This window comes from Pipistrellus hanaki (assembly GCF_964339955.1).
Source record: "Pipistrellus hanaki genome assembly, chromosome: 3".
Classification (NCBI taxonomy): Eukaryota; Metazoa; Chordata; class Mammalia; order Chiroptera; family Vespertilionidae; genus Pipistrellus; species Pipistrellus hanaki.
The window spans coordinates 158,989,733-159,004,276 of NC_140505.1; the positions used below are offsets into that span (position 1 = coordinate 158,989,733).

General features: G+C 36.8%; 1 protein-coding gene across 1 annotated transcript in view; it reads left to right on the forward strand.

The window, feature by feature from the left end:
• Positions 1 to 14,544, forward strand: part of SOX5 (SRY-box transcription factor 5) — a 936,670-nt gene that overhangs the window by 302,668 nt on the left and 619,458 nt on the right. The window contains exon 5 of the mRNA XM_084877223.1: positions 6,321 to 6,386. The gene's annotated coding sequence lies outside the window, so the exon portion shown is untranslated. The remainder of the gene's footprint in view (positions 1 to 6,320; positions 6,387 to 14,544) is intronic.

Sequence of the window (14,544 nt, forward strand, 5' to 3'; positions counted from 1 at the left end):
TAAAGAGAAGAATTTACACATGTTCTCATGAATATATTTATTCATTCATCTGCTAAGTATATATTAAAATCCAATGTAAATCAGGCACTATAAGGTACAAAAGGTAAAGTAATGAACAAAATAGGTGAGTTCATAAAACACACACACACATACACACACAGTAGTTTTAAGCACTACTCAGGAAATAAAATAAAAGAAAGGAGCAGTGACCAGTGGTAAGGGGGAGGCATCCTATTCTTATATTTTTCCCCATTATAACATGACTCGCTCATTTCCATATTAGTAACAATTACTTTATATGACACATTACTAACACTTGCAAAGAAAACAAAATGGGGAATTGATACATAAATGGGTGCGTTGTGAAGAGATCCATGTGGCCTTTTGGAAGGAACATGCATTTTGAAGTCTGCTGGTCTTGGGTTCACCTACCACCTCTGCCACATGTTGTTAAGCGTTGATAATGCACACTTCACAGGGTGGCTGTGAAGTAAAGAGCTGGTATAGATTAGGTGTCTAATGCATAAAAATGCATTTTAACGCATAATTAAGTAAGTAAATAAATGGCTTTTAAAAAGACCTTTGGCTACTACACAGGAAATGGACCCAGATGGGGTGTCCAGTGGGCATCTGTGTGCTGAAGAGGAATATGAGTTACATAAGGGCACTGGGTGCCAACTCAGAACTTTTGTGAAACCTTTTCTCTGTAATAGCAATTTGCAATTTATATATAATTTTTTATTCTTAATAACCTTTTTATTGTTATGAACTTGTTTAATTTTGGGGGGGGAGAAATATTTAGAAAATGTAGATTAGCCAAAGAAGGTAATACATTCCTATATTTCTAAAAGTAATATTGTAACATCTTCACATTTATCCTTTGACTCATTTTTATTATATCGTGTGTGTGTGTGTGTGTGTGTGTGTGTGTGTGTGTGTGTGTGATATGAACTACAGGTAGATCCTCTACCTATTAGCCATAATTAACACTTTAGAACACTAATATTTTGGAACAAAATCAGTTTAGGGACTTTTTCGGCCCTGGAGTCACAGGGTGTTGTTTTGATCAGGGCTCTACTAATCACTAAGCCTCCTTTTCCTCTGCAGTTTAGTAAGGAGACACTCTATACATTATTTAACCAATGCTCTATTGTTAGCCATTTGGACTTATTCCTTTTTTATATTCCAGATGATTTTAGATAAATATATTTTTTGCACACACTTTTCTTATTCTTAGAATTATTTCTTCAGATACATGTTTTTAGAAATAAAAGTACATATCTATGAACATGTGTAAGCTGGCTGATATATGTGATCCAAATTTTTTTGAAAAAATGTGAACCACTTTCACCTTTCACTAGCTACATATGAAAGGCCACAGTTTACCATATACCTTTTTGGCATGGAATATTATCATAATAATTTGACATAACCCTTAACTGGGTACACCCATATCTATGCTAACCTACCTGTGAAATGTGAAATGAGAACCTCCTCAGTGTTCTGTGAAATGAGAACCTCCTCAGTATCCCTTGGATAGCTAGGAAGGAATTCCCTGAGAAGGTTCAGTACTTGGGTTGAGTTTGGAAGGAAGAGTATGCACAGAAGAATGATAGAACAGGCCCAAGTTGCCTCATGTGTAGAGTTTGAGACTAGAGCAAAGAGAAAGCTCAGATAAGGTAAGAGAAGCACAAGAGTGTAGGAAGTGTAATAGCTATAGAAATGAAGAGAGACAGATTTTATAGATTTTAAAATTGGAAGAGCATGATTCAATGACCAATTAGATGCAGAAAGTGAGGGAAATAAGTCTCTCTCTGGGTTCAGCTTATGGATTTATTAATCCAAGAGTTCTAAGTTAATATAGATCATTTATTAGTTTAACATTTTCTGAGTTGGTTAAATTGAAAATCTGGATTGTGGCAAGTAAAGGCTATCCCTGTTCACATAGTAGATGTGTTTAGACAACTGTTGCTTTGTCCTTCAGCTTTCCTTAGCACTCTCCTCCCTAGAAATAGAACCCCTTCACCTATACACACACTCACCCTTTCTTTTGGGAGAACTGCTTCTTTATTCTCTACCTACCATAAAGGCACATGATATAGTACTGGCCAGTCAAGGAACTTTATTCTTCTGGCTACTATGAGTTTCATCGATATGTATATAAAAGTTTTCCTATGACATCTCACCTTCCCATTGAATGGTGATTTTACATTTGATTAAAATACTTATACATGTTCTTGCAATGGCATGAAAGATGATAATAAGAGTAATAAGATGTTCTAACATCCAGTACTTAACGATGTCATTCAGTGGTACTCAATGGACCAGATACTCTTACACTTGACAGCAATTAATTCATTTAATTCTATTAATCACTCTATAAGGCATGCATTATTATCATTCCCACCTAATGATGAGGAAATGGGGGAACCAAGACAGTAAGTGATGTTCCAGTGGTCACATATAAATGCTGGAGCTGGGAAAGCTGGAATTAATAAATTCTCCATAGAGAAAATGTGGCATTTTTATTCATTACCTGAAGAAACAATACCAATATGTAAACATCTGTTCCATAAGGTTAAACTTGCAATTACTCAGAATTTGCTGGAAACAAACTAAGATTGTTGATCTATTTTCTTTACTTGATAGTTACTTAATTAGCTTATTAGTCAACCATATAAGTGCTATGTCTATTTAGTAATTGTGATGTTATTGATGTTATGTTTATCAAGAATGGATAATCTCACTTCTTATGTTATCACTTGAAATGTCTACTTTATAATTTTTTACCTTATTTAGTTTATTTATACACATTATAACCTGTGTTATACTATTATTTTCTAAAATGCGGAGTCCATGTCTCATTAATCTTCTTAGTGTTTAAAGAAAGCTAAAGAGAATTAACATTTTTATTAGGTTTGTAAGTACATATTAGTTAAATTAATCCTCACTTTAAAGATGAGGAAATTAAGGTTCAGGAAGGTTTTGCCACCTATAATAACTTGAGGCCTGAACTAAAAATGAATTGTACATAATCCTGAAACACATTATTTTAATTTCTCCATTCTACCTTATAAAATATACATTATTTTAAGAGAAGCACCCAGTAACTTTCTGTTGAGTGATCGGACAGATTAATGGATAGATGGTTGCTATTCAACAGATCTCCAATTTAACTCAAAGCAAGATGCATGCACACCTTTGAGAAGAGAATGGGACCTTTTCTTTAAATTTCAACAATAGAAAGTGTAGTTGAATAGTCAAACATGGGTTAAATAAAGAGGTTAAGCACTTTAGGTTGTAAAACTGGATTGATTAGGCTACTTAATCATATAACTCTTATCATCAGAAAATTGGGTAAATGGGATATAGTCTCCTGTGATAATGTAGCTGTTGAGTATTTCTTTAAGTGAAATATATTAAAATTAAAGATTAAGTACATAGAAGAGGGAAACTTAAATTTTATCACTGAAATTTGATTTTTTCAAGCCAGAAATATTTATTATCAATCAAGATATCACTGTAATAAAGTATTACTTTTTTTGTAAAATCGTGGCACAAAAATATTAGTTTTTATAGTTTCTATCATTCCTATTACATTTTATGTGATAAACTAATTTTAGAAGGAAAAGCCTTATACATTTTTTGTTTTGTTTTGTTTCATTTTTTAAATTACTTTATTGATTAAGGTATTATATATGTGTCCTTATCACCCCAGTATCCCCCAACCCCACCTACTCATGCCCTTGCCCCCCCTCAGAGGGAGAGTATGTATGGGAGTGTGTGTGTGGGGGAATTGGTAAGATATATACACATATAATACCTCAATAAAAAATGGAGGGAAAATGTGTTTCCTCATGGGGACAAGGATGATGTGCATGGACACCCAGCCATAGATGCCAGTCACCTTGCAAGGGAGGTGTGGGGCCTGTCAATCTTGTTCCCCCAGTAGCCTTGCAGCAAAGGGCCAATACAGAGCTTGACCAGAATAATGGCCCCATGGATGGCCGGCCGTGGCTACTTCTTTGGAACACTTAACACTCATATCAACGTGTCCATTGTAGCCGAGACTGGTTTGGCTCAGTGGATAGAGCGTCGGCTTGGGGACTGAAAGGTCCCGGGTTCGATTCCGGTCAAGGGCATGTACCTTGGTTGCGGGCACATCCCCAGTAGGGGGTGTGCAAGAGGCAGCTGATCGATGACTCTCTCTCATCGATTTTCTAACTCTCTATCTCTCTCCCTTCCTCTCTGTACAAAATCAATAAAATATATTAAAAAAAACAAAACAACAACAACAAAAAAACAAAACAAACAAACAAAAAAAACATGTCCATTGTAGTCCCCAAGGGTGGCAAATGTCTTGAACCAGGTCCTTTGGCCAGTGGGGTCTGCTTTTGTACCGGCATGATCTTTAAAAGCTGTCTTTGAGCGATGTCCTCAGGACATCAGATTCCTTGATGGGCAGGGAGAAGAGTTAGATCTACACGGACTTGATCTTGATGCCCTTGACCAAGTGGCCCAGCTTGGTGACAGGATTTTACTCCTGGTTCTTGTCCTTGCCTCCTTGAGCTCCACAGCCTTGGGGCCCTTCCCTGACCCTGTCCCCAGCTGCAACCTTGGCCCTGATGCCACTGCCAAATTCTCCATGGAAGCCGCCATGGTCTCCCATTCTAGGGCCCCCGGGGTCTCCCAGGGCACCAACATCATCCACCTTTTGGTGTTTCCTTGAAGAAGAAGCTAATATTTTTATTTTGTTTTGGTTTTTGATGTACAGGTTTTTCACATCTAATATTGAAATTTATACTTAAGTACTTTATTGTTTTTCATGTTGTTAATTAAATTGTCTTTTTAGTGTTATTTGCAGAATGTTTATTGCTAGTTTATAGAAATTGAATTGATTTTTGCATATTGGTCAAATATTCTGCAACCCTATTGAACTTGTTCATAAGTTCTGATAGTTTTTTAGTGAGTTGATTAGTATTTTAGAAATAAAATAATGTTATATACAAATATAGATTTATTTCTTCATTTCCAATATGGATATATTTTATTTCTTTTTATTTTTTAATGAACCTAGTTATAACCTCTAGTTTCAGTGTTAAACAGAAGTGCTAGGAGTGGACATCCTTATCTTATTCCTCATTTTAGGGGAAAAGCAGTCAGTCTTTCATCCTTAAGTATGATAATTGCGTGTGTTTGTGTTTTTGTTTGTTTGTTTTTTGTGTGTGTGTTTTGTAAATGCTTTTTATTAGATTGAGGAAATTATCTTCTATTACTAGTTTGTCAGTGTTTTCCTCATGAAAGGGTATTGGATTTTTCTCATGAAAGCAGCATCTATTGAGAGGATGATATGGTTTTGTCTTTAATATTATCACTATGATACGTTACATCATTTGATATTTAGATGTTAAACCAACTTTGTATCCCTAATATAAATTCCACTTGGAATTGGTGTATAATTCCTGCTATTTTATATACTTCAAAAGCATTTCAGTACTCCAAAAGTCTCCCAAAATAGTTGAAGCTTTTAAAAATGTAAAGTTCTACATGAACTAATAATCAAAAGTTAAAAAACCCCAAGCAGGTGGCTCAGTTGGTGGGTGTCTTCCCATACACTAGAAAAGTTGTGGGTTTGATTCCCAGTTGAGGCACATATGAGAGGCTCCAGTAGTTGTTTACAAACTCACTGGACAATTTCTAGGTAGATGTTTCTCTATCACATCAAAGTTTCCCTCATATTTTTATACAACTTTGTATCCTCTGATAAGTGTTATTCTGTATTTAATATATTTTAGTGCCAATTAGCATGTTTTTAATGAAGTACTGTAGCTATAAGTAATGTTATGTTATAGGTATACTTTAAATTAACTATCATGGATTATAAAGATGGTTAAAATTGCTTTAATAAAACTAGTCCCAGAGCTACACACCCACACATGTGCTTACATTACTGAACTAATGAGAAAAATATTTTCAAAAAATGATTTAATTGGTAAAGCTTCAAAATAACTGGCTCATATTTTTACGTTAAAACTGTTCTTAATTATATCTTGACTGTCATTTATAAATGCTTGCTTTTCAATTGTTCATTATTCATTTATCAACCATTATCTGGGACAGTCCTGAGTCTGACCTTGTTACAGGGCTATGAATCTGGTCTTTTTAAAATTATTATAATGAGAATTATAATACTTCTTCCACAGTCTTGTTTCAGGAATCTTTTTTTAACTCTTTTTATGATGTTTAACTTTTTTTTTTTCACCTGAGTATTTTGGAATTACTTTTATTTCTCACTAAATCTTTTTCTTTTATTTTTATAGCTTTGGAAGCTATAGATAAGACAAGGACTTCAGGAGTGGGAGAGTTTGGACTGGGAGACTCAGCAGGTCAGGACATTTTCATTTTCACTTGCTGTTCTTTCTCTTGCTATCATTCTAGGTTTCTCAAGTCTCTTGCCACTTGTTAAGTTCTTGTAGTATGTGCTAACTTAGTATGTTCTCAGTTTTGCAAATCATGACTAACACCTTTCTGTAAAAAATCCAGCATTTGGGTTTTTTGTAGGATGTGACGATGAAAACATAATTTAAATATATTTTCAAGACCAGAAGAAAATTTATAACCTAGTAAGACATATTGATGTACCCTGATTTCTACTATTCTTTATGGTATGTAAGCTGTTTTGAGGTGAAAGTTTCTTGATGACTTTTTTAGAATCAAAACCTAAATCATATAAAATGTGACTATGTAATTGTAGTAGGAGAGCACTTGGTTCTGTTACGCCCAGACTACGTGATCCCCAAGGACCACCAGGGAGCCGAGTCCGATGCAATAAACAAAAGAGCCTTTTCCATTCTAGCATGGGCTCTGTCCCACTCATGCCAGCAGCATGGCAGAAGAGAGATCGAATTTCACCCAGTCCAGGGGTTTTACTCTGGTCGGTGGTGATGTCACTGCCTTGGCTAACCCTGATTGGTTGGGTGAGGGCTAGGGATAACTCCGCCCTGCGGGGCGGAGTCGGGAGTTCATCCTCACCCCGCCCTGCCCTCTCAGTTCATGGAAACCAAGTTTTCTTTCTTCTCCGCTGTATTCTCAGAGTTTGGGTACACCTCCAAAAGCTCTTGACATGCTTCAGAATCAATTTGTTTGCTAACATTAATCTTAAGTACCGAATGTTGACTACCATGTGTAAATGAAGGTTGATTAAAACAGACAATTTCTATGTAAATTGGAAGATCCCAACAGTCAAAGGGTCTGCTGTGAACATTTGTCAGCCATTGCAGAAGGCTTGGTGTTAGCCACTCCTCAGTAAGCTGGAACCACGCTGACATCTGCAGTCCCATAGTCCTGGGCTTCACCATGAGTGACTTTGTGCTCATCTCTAGCTTTAGAGAAGCCTCCCACTCGCTTTAAACAGTGATTACAACTCTCAGTACTGCTGCTTCGTTATTGATAGAAGCTTGGGGATCCATTCCCTCTCTGCTACTCCTCCGGTGTTACCACCTCCATAACTCCTCTGCAGCTGGACTTGGCCCCTCCACCGCCAGGTCTCCTACTGAGCAACCACCAGTGGATTTTCAGTTTTCATCACACAGAGATAATGCCTTTGTCCTCCAGTCTGATCACACCTCTTGAAATAAAATGGTTTATTCACAAAGGAGCTAAGCTTCAAGTTCTCCCTGGATGCTTCAGGGATTTAGTGATTTTTCTAGCATTAGCATTAGGGACTACACAGTTATTATTGTTATGTATCTTGAGAGAATACTATTCTCCATCTTAAAGGAAAAATATTTCAAGTCTATCTTGCTAACATCTCTGCTTATAAATAAATATGGAGAATTCTTAAGCAAAAAGCTATATTTAGAATGATATGCCTTAGTACCGTAATTGTGTTTATAAGTATGTCTGCATGGATTCTTGCAGAGTTGCGAACCTGTTTGGGGTGATACTTTTGTAAAGAGTTTTTTTTTTGGTAGTTAATATCCCCAAATATTTTAGTTTACAAATATCCTTGAACTAAACATTAAAAAGAGATAAATTGAAGCCCAACTTGGTGGTTCTTGGTATCCCCCTGATAATATAAATATTGACATTAAATTAAATCTGGCTCTTGTGTGTCTGGAAGCAAAATCCAGAAAGGGAGACAAATGCTTCAGATATCTCTAATCTTGAGAGATAGAAACAACCTCAATCCAGTCCCCCTGTTTTACAAGTCTAAATTGCCACCCAGGTCACATGAAATATTGCTAACAGAGGTAACTCTGTGTTTTTAGATGTGATGCAGGCCTCCTGTATTATGCTGCCTTACAGCTTGTGGAGTACAAATAATTCTGCACACAAACAGAAAATATATCATCATTTGCCATCTTTACCAATTTATAATTTGATAATGAATACAATCTATGCTGATACTTTGGGTTTTACTGATATTTGAAGATAAAAGCATTTTAAGCTTATTTTTAATGTTGTTTTTCTGGAGACATTTTCTGTTTAGATATATGGAAGGAAAAGATGATCATTCATTCATTCATTCATTCATTTATATAGCAAAAGTTCTTACTGTCCAGAGCTTTGATTCTAGTGGAGAGAAACATAAGTTGAAGATTTTGATGTATGTGTTTATGAGGATAAGTACTAAGAAGAAAATAAAATGGAATAAGTGGAGAATGGTGAGAGACTATATTAGATACTGTGTCTAAGAAAGGCCTGCCTGAGGAGGAGAGAATGGAGCACAGACCTAAATGGAATAAGAGTGGGGGCCCTTAAGATATATGGGTGAAGAGAGTTACACTCAGTGGCAAGAACAAGTATAAGGAGTGTGCTTGGTGTGTTGAAGGAGTTGTAAGAAGGTCAGTACATCAGGAAGAGAGGAAGGAGTGGACAAGAAATGAGAATGGGAGGATGATATGGAGTCCATCACATAGGACCTGGTAGACTATGGTAGGACCTTGACTATTGTTCTGAGATGGGAATCATCCAACGGGTTTTAGCCAGTAAGGCATGTCTCACATGTCACTCAGTCCTACAGGTTGTAGAAAGCATTTTTAAAATTATAATTTATACACAGAATGTAAATAATAAATGAGAATAAATTAACAATGACCAGAGCAATTTTATCTGAGCGGGATATTGTCCGATGATTGTGTTCAAGGAACTAAAGATAATACATCTATCATTTTTCTTTTCCATATCCTTAAATTGCAGAATTATTTTGCATTTGAATCATGTTATTTGATTTTGTATAATAATCCATTTTTTTTGTAATAGGGACATTAGTGACAATGTCACGTAATAGTTAAACAGTGTACATTTGATTAGCTCCTTTACACAGCCCAATTTCCCATTTTTTCGTCACCTATAATTCCTACTGAAACTAACTACAAAGCTTTGTATAAGTACACAAATAAGTCATGAATTTTGTCTTCTATTTGCAAAGGAATATGTTTGATAATTATGTTATAGTTTTGTTATAATAATCACATGACCCAGAAGAATATTTACTTGGAGAAACATAGAATAGTTGAAAAAACAACAACTTAGTAGGTATTAGAGGACATGAATTCTGGAACCAGCTCTGAAACTTACCGGCCAGATGACTTACCTTTAACTGGTCTTTGCCTACCAATGACCACTGTTTTCTGTAAGGAGAAATGCACTGTTATTGTCTTTGCAGTTACAGCTTTTAAGCCTGGATACACATATTAGGTGGTAAATAAAAATTGGTTAAGTTATAAGTGACCATTTTTAAATATAAATGAGAAAATAAGGAGTATTATTTCATATAAATAACAGAGATAAATGCCCATATTTATCTTTAGAAAGATTATCAGGTTAGAGAAGATATTTTGATCCTTAGAAGGAAGGGTTATTTCTAAAATTATTATTACTATTATTTCAAAGAATCAAGGTGATTATTAACAATGAAAATTTAAGAGGTGGAGGTACCTTCTACTGGTGATTTTTTTAGCAGCTGTTCCCAATTTCTAAATAACTTTATTTTATTAAAAGTATTTCAGTCTAGCCTGCATGGCTCAGTGGTTGAGCATTGACCTATTATACAGGAGGTCACAGTTCAATTATAGGGGTTGCAGGCTTGAGCCCCAATGTGAGGAGTGCAGGAGATATCCAATCAGTGATTCTCTCTCATCATTGATGCTTCTCTCTCTCTCTCTCTCTCTCTCTCTCTCTCTCTCTCTCTCTCTCTCTCTCTCTCTCTCTTTCTCTCTCTCTCTCTCTCTCTCTCGCCCTCGCCCTGCCTCTCTGAAATCAATAAAAAGATTTTTAAAAAATATTTCAAATGTAAATTAATACATTAAAATAATTTTAAAACTGTAATAAGGTATCTAAGTTTGGATTTCCATTATTTGGCTACCAAAATATTCATGTAGTATATATATCCTATTTGTTTATGAGTATTTAATATAATTTTCCTAAATATTCTAATTCCAACAGAGATAGGAAATTATTCTTTAACATTATTTTTGGAAGGAGAGTATGCCCACCTCAAATATATATACACACCTACAATTATTGAATCTGGGGTGATCGCTGTCTCTCTCTGGGTAAAGGAGGTTCTTGTTCTCCGTAAAGGTCCAGGGTCTTCACCTATGCTCATACCCCATTTCAGAATGGGGTCAGTTTTAGAAACATTGATTTTTTTTTTTTATTCTTGATTTTTTTTTTTTTAAGAGAGAGAGGAAGGAAGAGGGAGAGAGATAAAAGCATCTATCAGTTGCCGCCCACACACACCGCCACCCACAGACACCCTGACCAGTGATCAGCCCCCAACCTGGCATGTACCCTGACAGGGAGTCAGACTGGCAACCTTTTGATGCACAGGATAATGCACAACCCACTGAGCAACACTGGCCAGAGCAGAAATATGGATCCTTCTCTCTAGTACCTTTCACTTCTTCTTTCATGAAACCTTTAACATTTAAACACGCTCAGGTTTCCCACATTAAAACAAACAAACAAACAAACAAACAAACAAACAAATAAAAGCTTCCCTGTGGTCCTTCTTCCTCCAGCTATCCCTCCTTTCATATATAAAGTTCTTAGAAGTTTTAATTTACTGTCTCCATTTTCTTTCTTGCCCTTTTTATCTATGGAATCATGATGAGGAAGTGATGGAGAATTCTGTTTTTACTTCCACAATAACAGGAAGTCCATTCATTATGCTGATCGCCTTTCAACACTGACAGTGAAACATGTAGCTGGCGGATTATCTGAGTGATCCTATTTGCAGTAGTGAAACACGCCGATGTTACAGAGATCTGACAAACATAACTGTTTTCCTATGACTGCCGAGAAGTTTTTGGGCAGGAGTGCCAGTGAGAGGAGGGGAGCCCCATTCTGAATGCTGAGTGAGTGCTTGCCCAGGGTGTCCCTGGGAACAGGAGCGGACACAGGTGTTCAGCACAGTTGCTTTCTGCTTCCCATCAAGAAGGACGGGGGGGGGGGGGGGGGGGGGGGAGGGTTCTTAGCGCTGCCGGTTGTGGCACTCGGCATAGCTGGCAAGCAGTCAGCCTTGCCTGTGGAATTCCCTGGGGAAAATAAAAGCCACAGGGAAGTCATCAGCGTGACCCTCCACTGGGAGGTTGGCACGCAGCTGCTCCACGGGAAGGCTTTCCGCTGTCACTTTCTGAACAGGTGGCTATCAGGTGGGGATGGAGGCTCTCCATTCAAGATGTGGAAAAGAGAAGAAAAACGTGTCCAGCAGACGCTTACCAAATAATCCCCAGTCATGAAGCCTAACACCAGCTGATCTTCTGATAAAAGGGATTGGGGGTTTGGCGAGGGCGGGGGGTGTAGGGAGTTTCTTTGGTTCTGTAAGCACAATTATAAGCTTTCCTATTTAAGTCTGACCCATCATATTGAAATGCTGTCACTAGTATCATTAGCAGCTAAAGTGTTGATAACATAGTCAAATGCACAGCAGAGTTCTGGCTCTTAAGTGTCTGGACTAACTCCCAATATTAGGAATAGGAGTCAAACTGCCATCACTTTTCCTGTGCTAACAGACGCCCTGCCATTAGCAGTCTGAAGGCAATTTTAATAAAATACAAAGCCCTGCTGAGTCGGTCTCAGAAGATAAATAAGCAATGCAGAAGAGAAGCTTTTGTTTAAAAGTAATTATTTAAACTATGCATTACAGGTAATTTTCTTTTACCAGGAAGGCAAATGCTATCAGAATTTCAATAATGATTTGGTGGCACTTATCTAGGTAATGCGATATTGGCATTTGTCAGAGTTAAGGCATTGCTTTATTTTTGCTTATATACAAAATGAGGGCAGATTGGATCCAGGTATCATGTGCATGTGTTTTACAGTTTACATTACTTTTTTTTTTTTTTTGGGTGAGCAGTGTTGTATTCTTGGACAGATTTATGGAAATGTAACAAGCTGGTGATACAGTTCTGGGAATTGCAGACTTGACTTCCAAAAGCAGATTAGAACAGGAGGGCAAAGAACATCTTTTTATTTTCCCTTTGCTGTCAGAAAGGAGACCACATTTCAGTCTTTTAAAAACTCTTTAATAGATGCTTGTACATAATCCAAGTCACGAGGGGGTGATAAGTGTGTGCATGTATCAGACAAGCCAAAGCTTTGTTTGCCAAAAGGTAAAAATCTCAGAAAGCTTTTTAAGAGTCTATTTGGAAACCATTAAAATGGCTACCTTTTCTTTTATTCTTAATAGCAACACAGTAGCCTGGAACCCTTAATATAGGATTAGCTTTGGCATGACAGTAGGCAGAGTAGGAACCTGCCTACATAATGTTGATGTAAGGGGCATCAGGAATCAGGAAATGAAGCAGCATTGGCTTTGGGATGAGAAAGACCTCAGTTCAAATTTCACTGAAATCCTAACTCTTTTTCATGATATGTTACCTTAGGCAAGTGATTTGTTGTCCCAAGTCTTTGTTTTCTCATCTAGTAAATGGGGGTAATAATACAACTAACCTTGTATGATTGTTAAGAGCATGAAATGGGGCAATATATATAAAACATTTAGGATGGTGTGTGGAACAGAGTAAGCACTCAGGAAATGTTTGTTTTTATTAAATAATTTCATCAGGAAAATGCAATCATAAAAATTTTAACATTTTCTGTATTTAGCATTGTGCTAGGAGTTGGGATATATGTAGATCAATAGATGGTCTCGACTTCAAAACTAAATGTCAAATGATAGGCATTTAAGCAGATAATTCAAGTACTTTGTGCAGCTTGTTGTAATATTGGTATAGGTCTTGGGGACATTAAGGCGACAGAGCTGGATCTTGGCCATGGGCAAAGTTACTATCAAGCCTTTTTGGTTTGTTAAGCTTTCAAAGGGAAGACTCTAAGCTTTGTTTCTATCCTGCGCTGTTATGATCAAAGCCAACTATTTTTTCCCCCATGAATGATTTTTCCCAGCTCTTGTTCTTTCTCTTCCTCTTCCTTTACAGTTATGTAAATGTTTTCTTTGATTGTTAGCACTATGGTTAGATGATATCTCTACTCAGAGAGAAGAAGTAAACATAAATCAGCAACTCAAATGCTATTAAGCATCTCTTCTAAAATGATTTGAAGGAAGAGTTGAAAATGTAGGCTTTATTCTCATAGTTTGCCGAATGGTGAGGGAAATTGGGACAAGCCTTTTGCACAAGGATTAGGCAATGTCTAACAAATCTCATATATATATATATACACACACCATTTGACCCCATATAATCCCATTTCTAGGAATTTATAGTGAAAACATACCTTCCACAGTATGAAAACCACATGCCTAAAATTATTCATTCTGGCATTGTTCATAATTGTAAAATATTTAAAACTATTGAAATGGTTATGAACATGTGAGTGGTTGAATGTACTATGACAACTCTACACAGTGGGATAGAGTTCAACTATAAAAGTAATGGATGAATATTGTGATTTCTAGGCTATGGTTCCAAATGAAAATAGTGCAGAGTTGAGAAGCAATAATACTTCAATAGTGATGAGCATACCTAGTACCTAGATCTTGATTTCTGAATATGATTATCTAATAAAAGAAAAAACAATTCTTTTTTATATTTTATTGATTTTTTACAAAGAGGAAGGGAGAGGGATAGAGAGTTAGAAACATCGATGAGAGAGAAACATCGATCAGCTGCCTCCTGCACACCCCCTACTGGGGATGTACCTGCAATCAAGGTATATGCCCTTGACCGGAATGGAACCTGGGACCTTTCCATCCGCAGGCCGATGCTCTATCCACTGAGCCAAACCATTTTCGGCAGCAGAGTCCTTTTAAAAAATATATATTTTATTGATTTTTCACAGAGAGGAAGGGAGAAGGATAGAGAGCTAGAAACATTGATGAGAGAGATATTGTACATCAACCAGCTGCCTCCTGCACATCCCCCACTAGGGATGTGCCAGCAACCAATGTACATGCCCTGGATTGGAATCAAACCTGAGACCGACGCTCTATACACTGAGCCAAACCGGTTTTGGCAACAGCAGAGTCCTTTAATAGCAATTTAGAACAGTAGCAACTTAGAGTTGCACAGAGTTCTA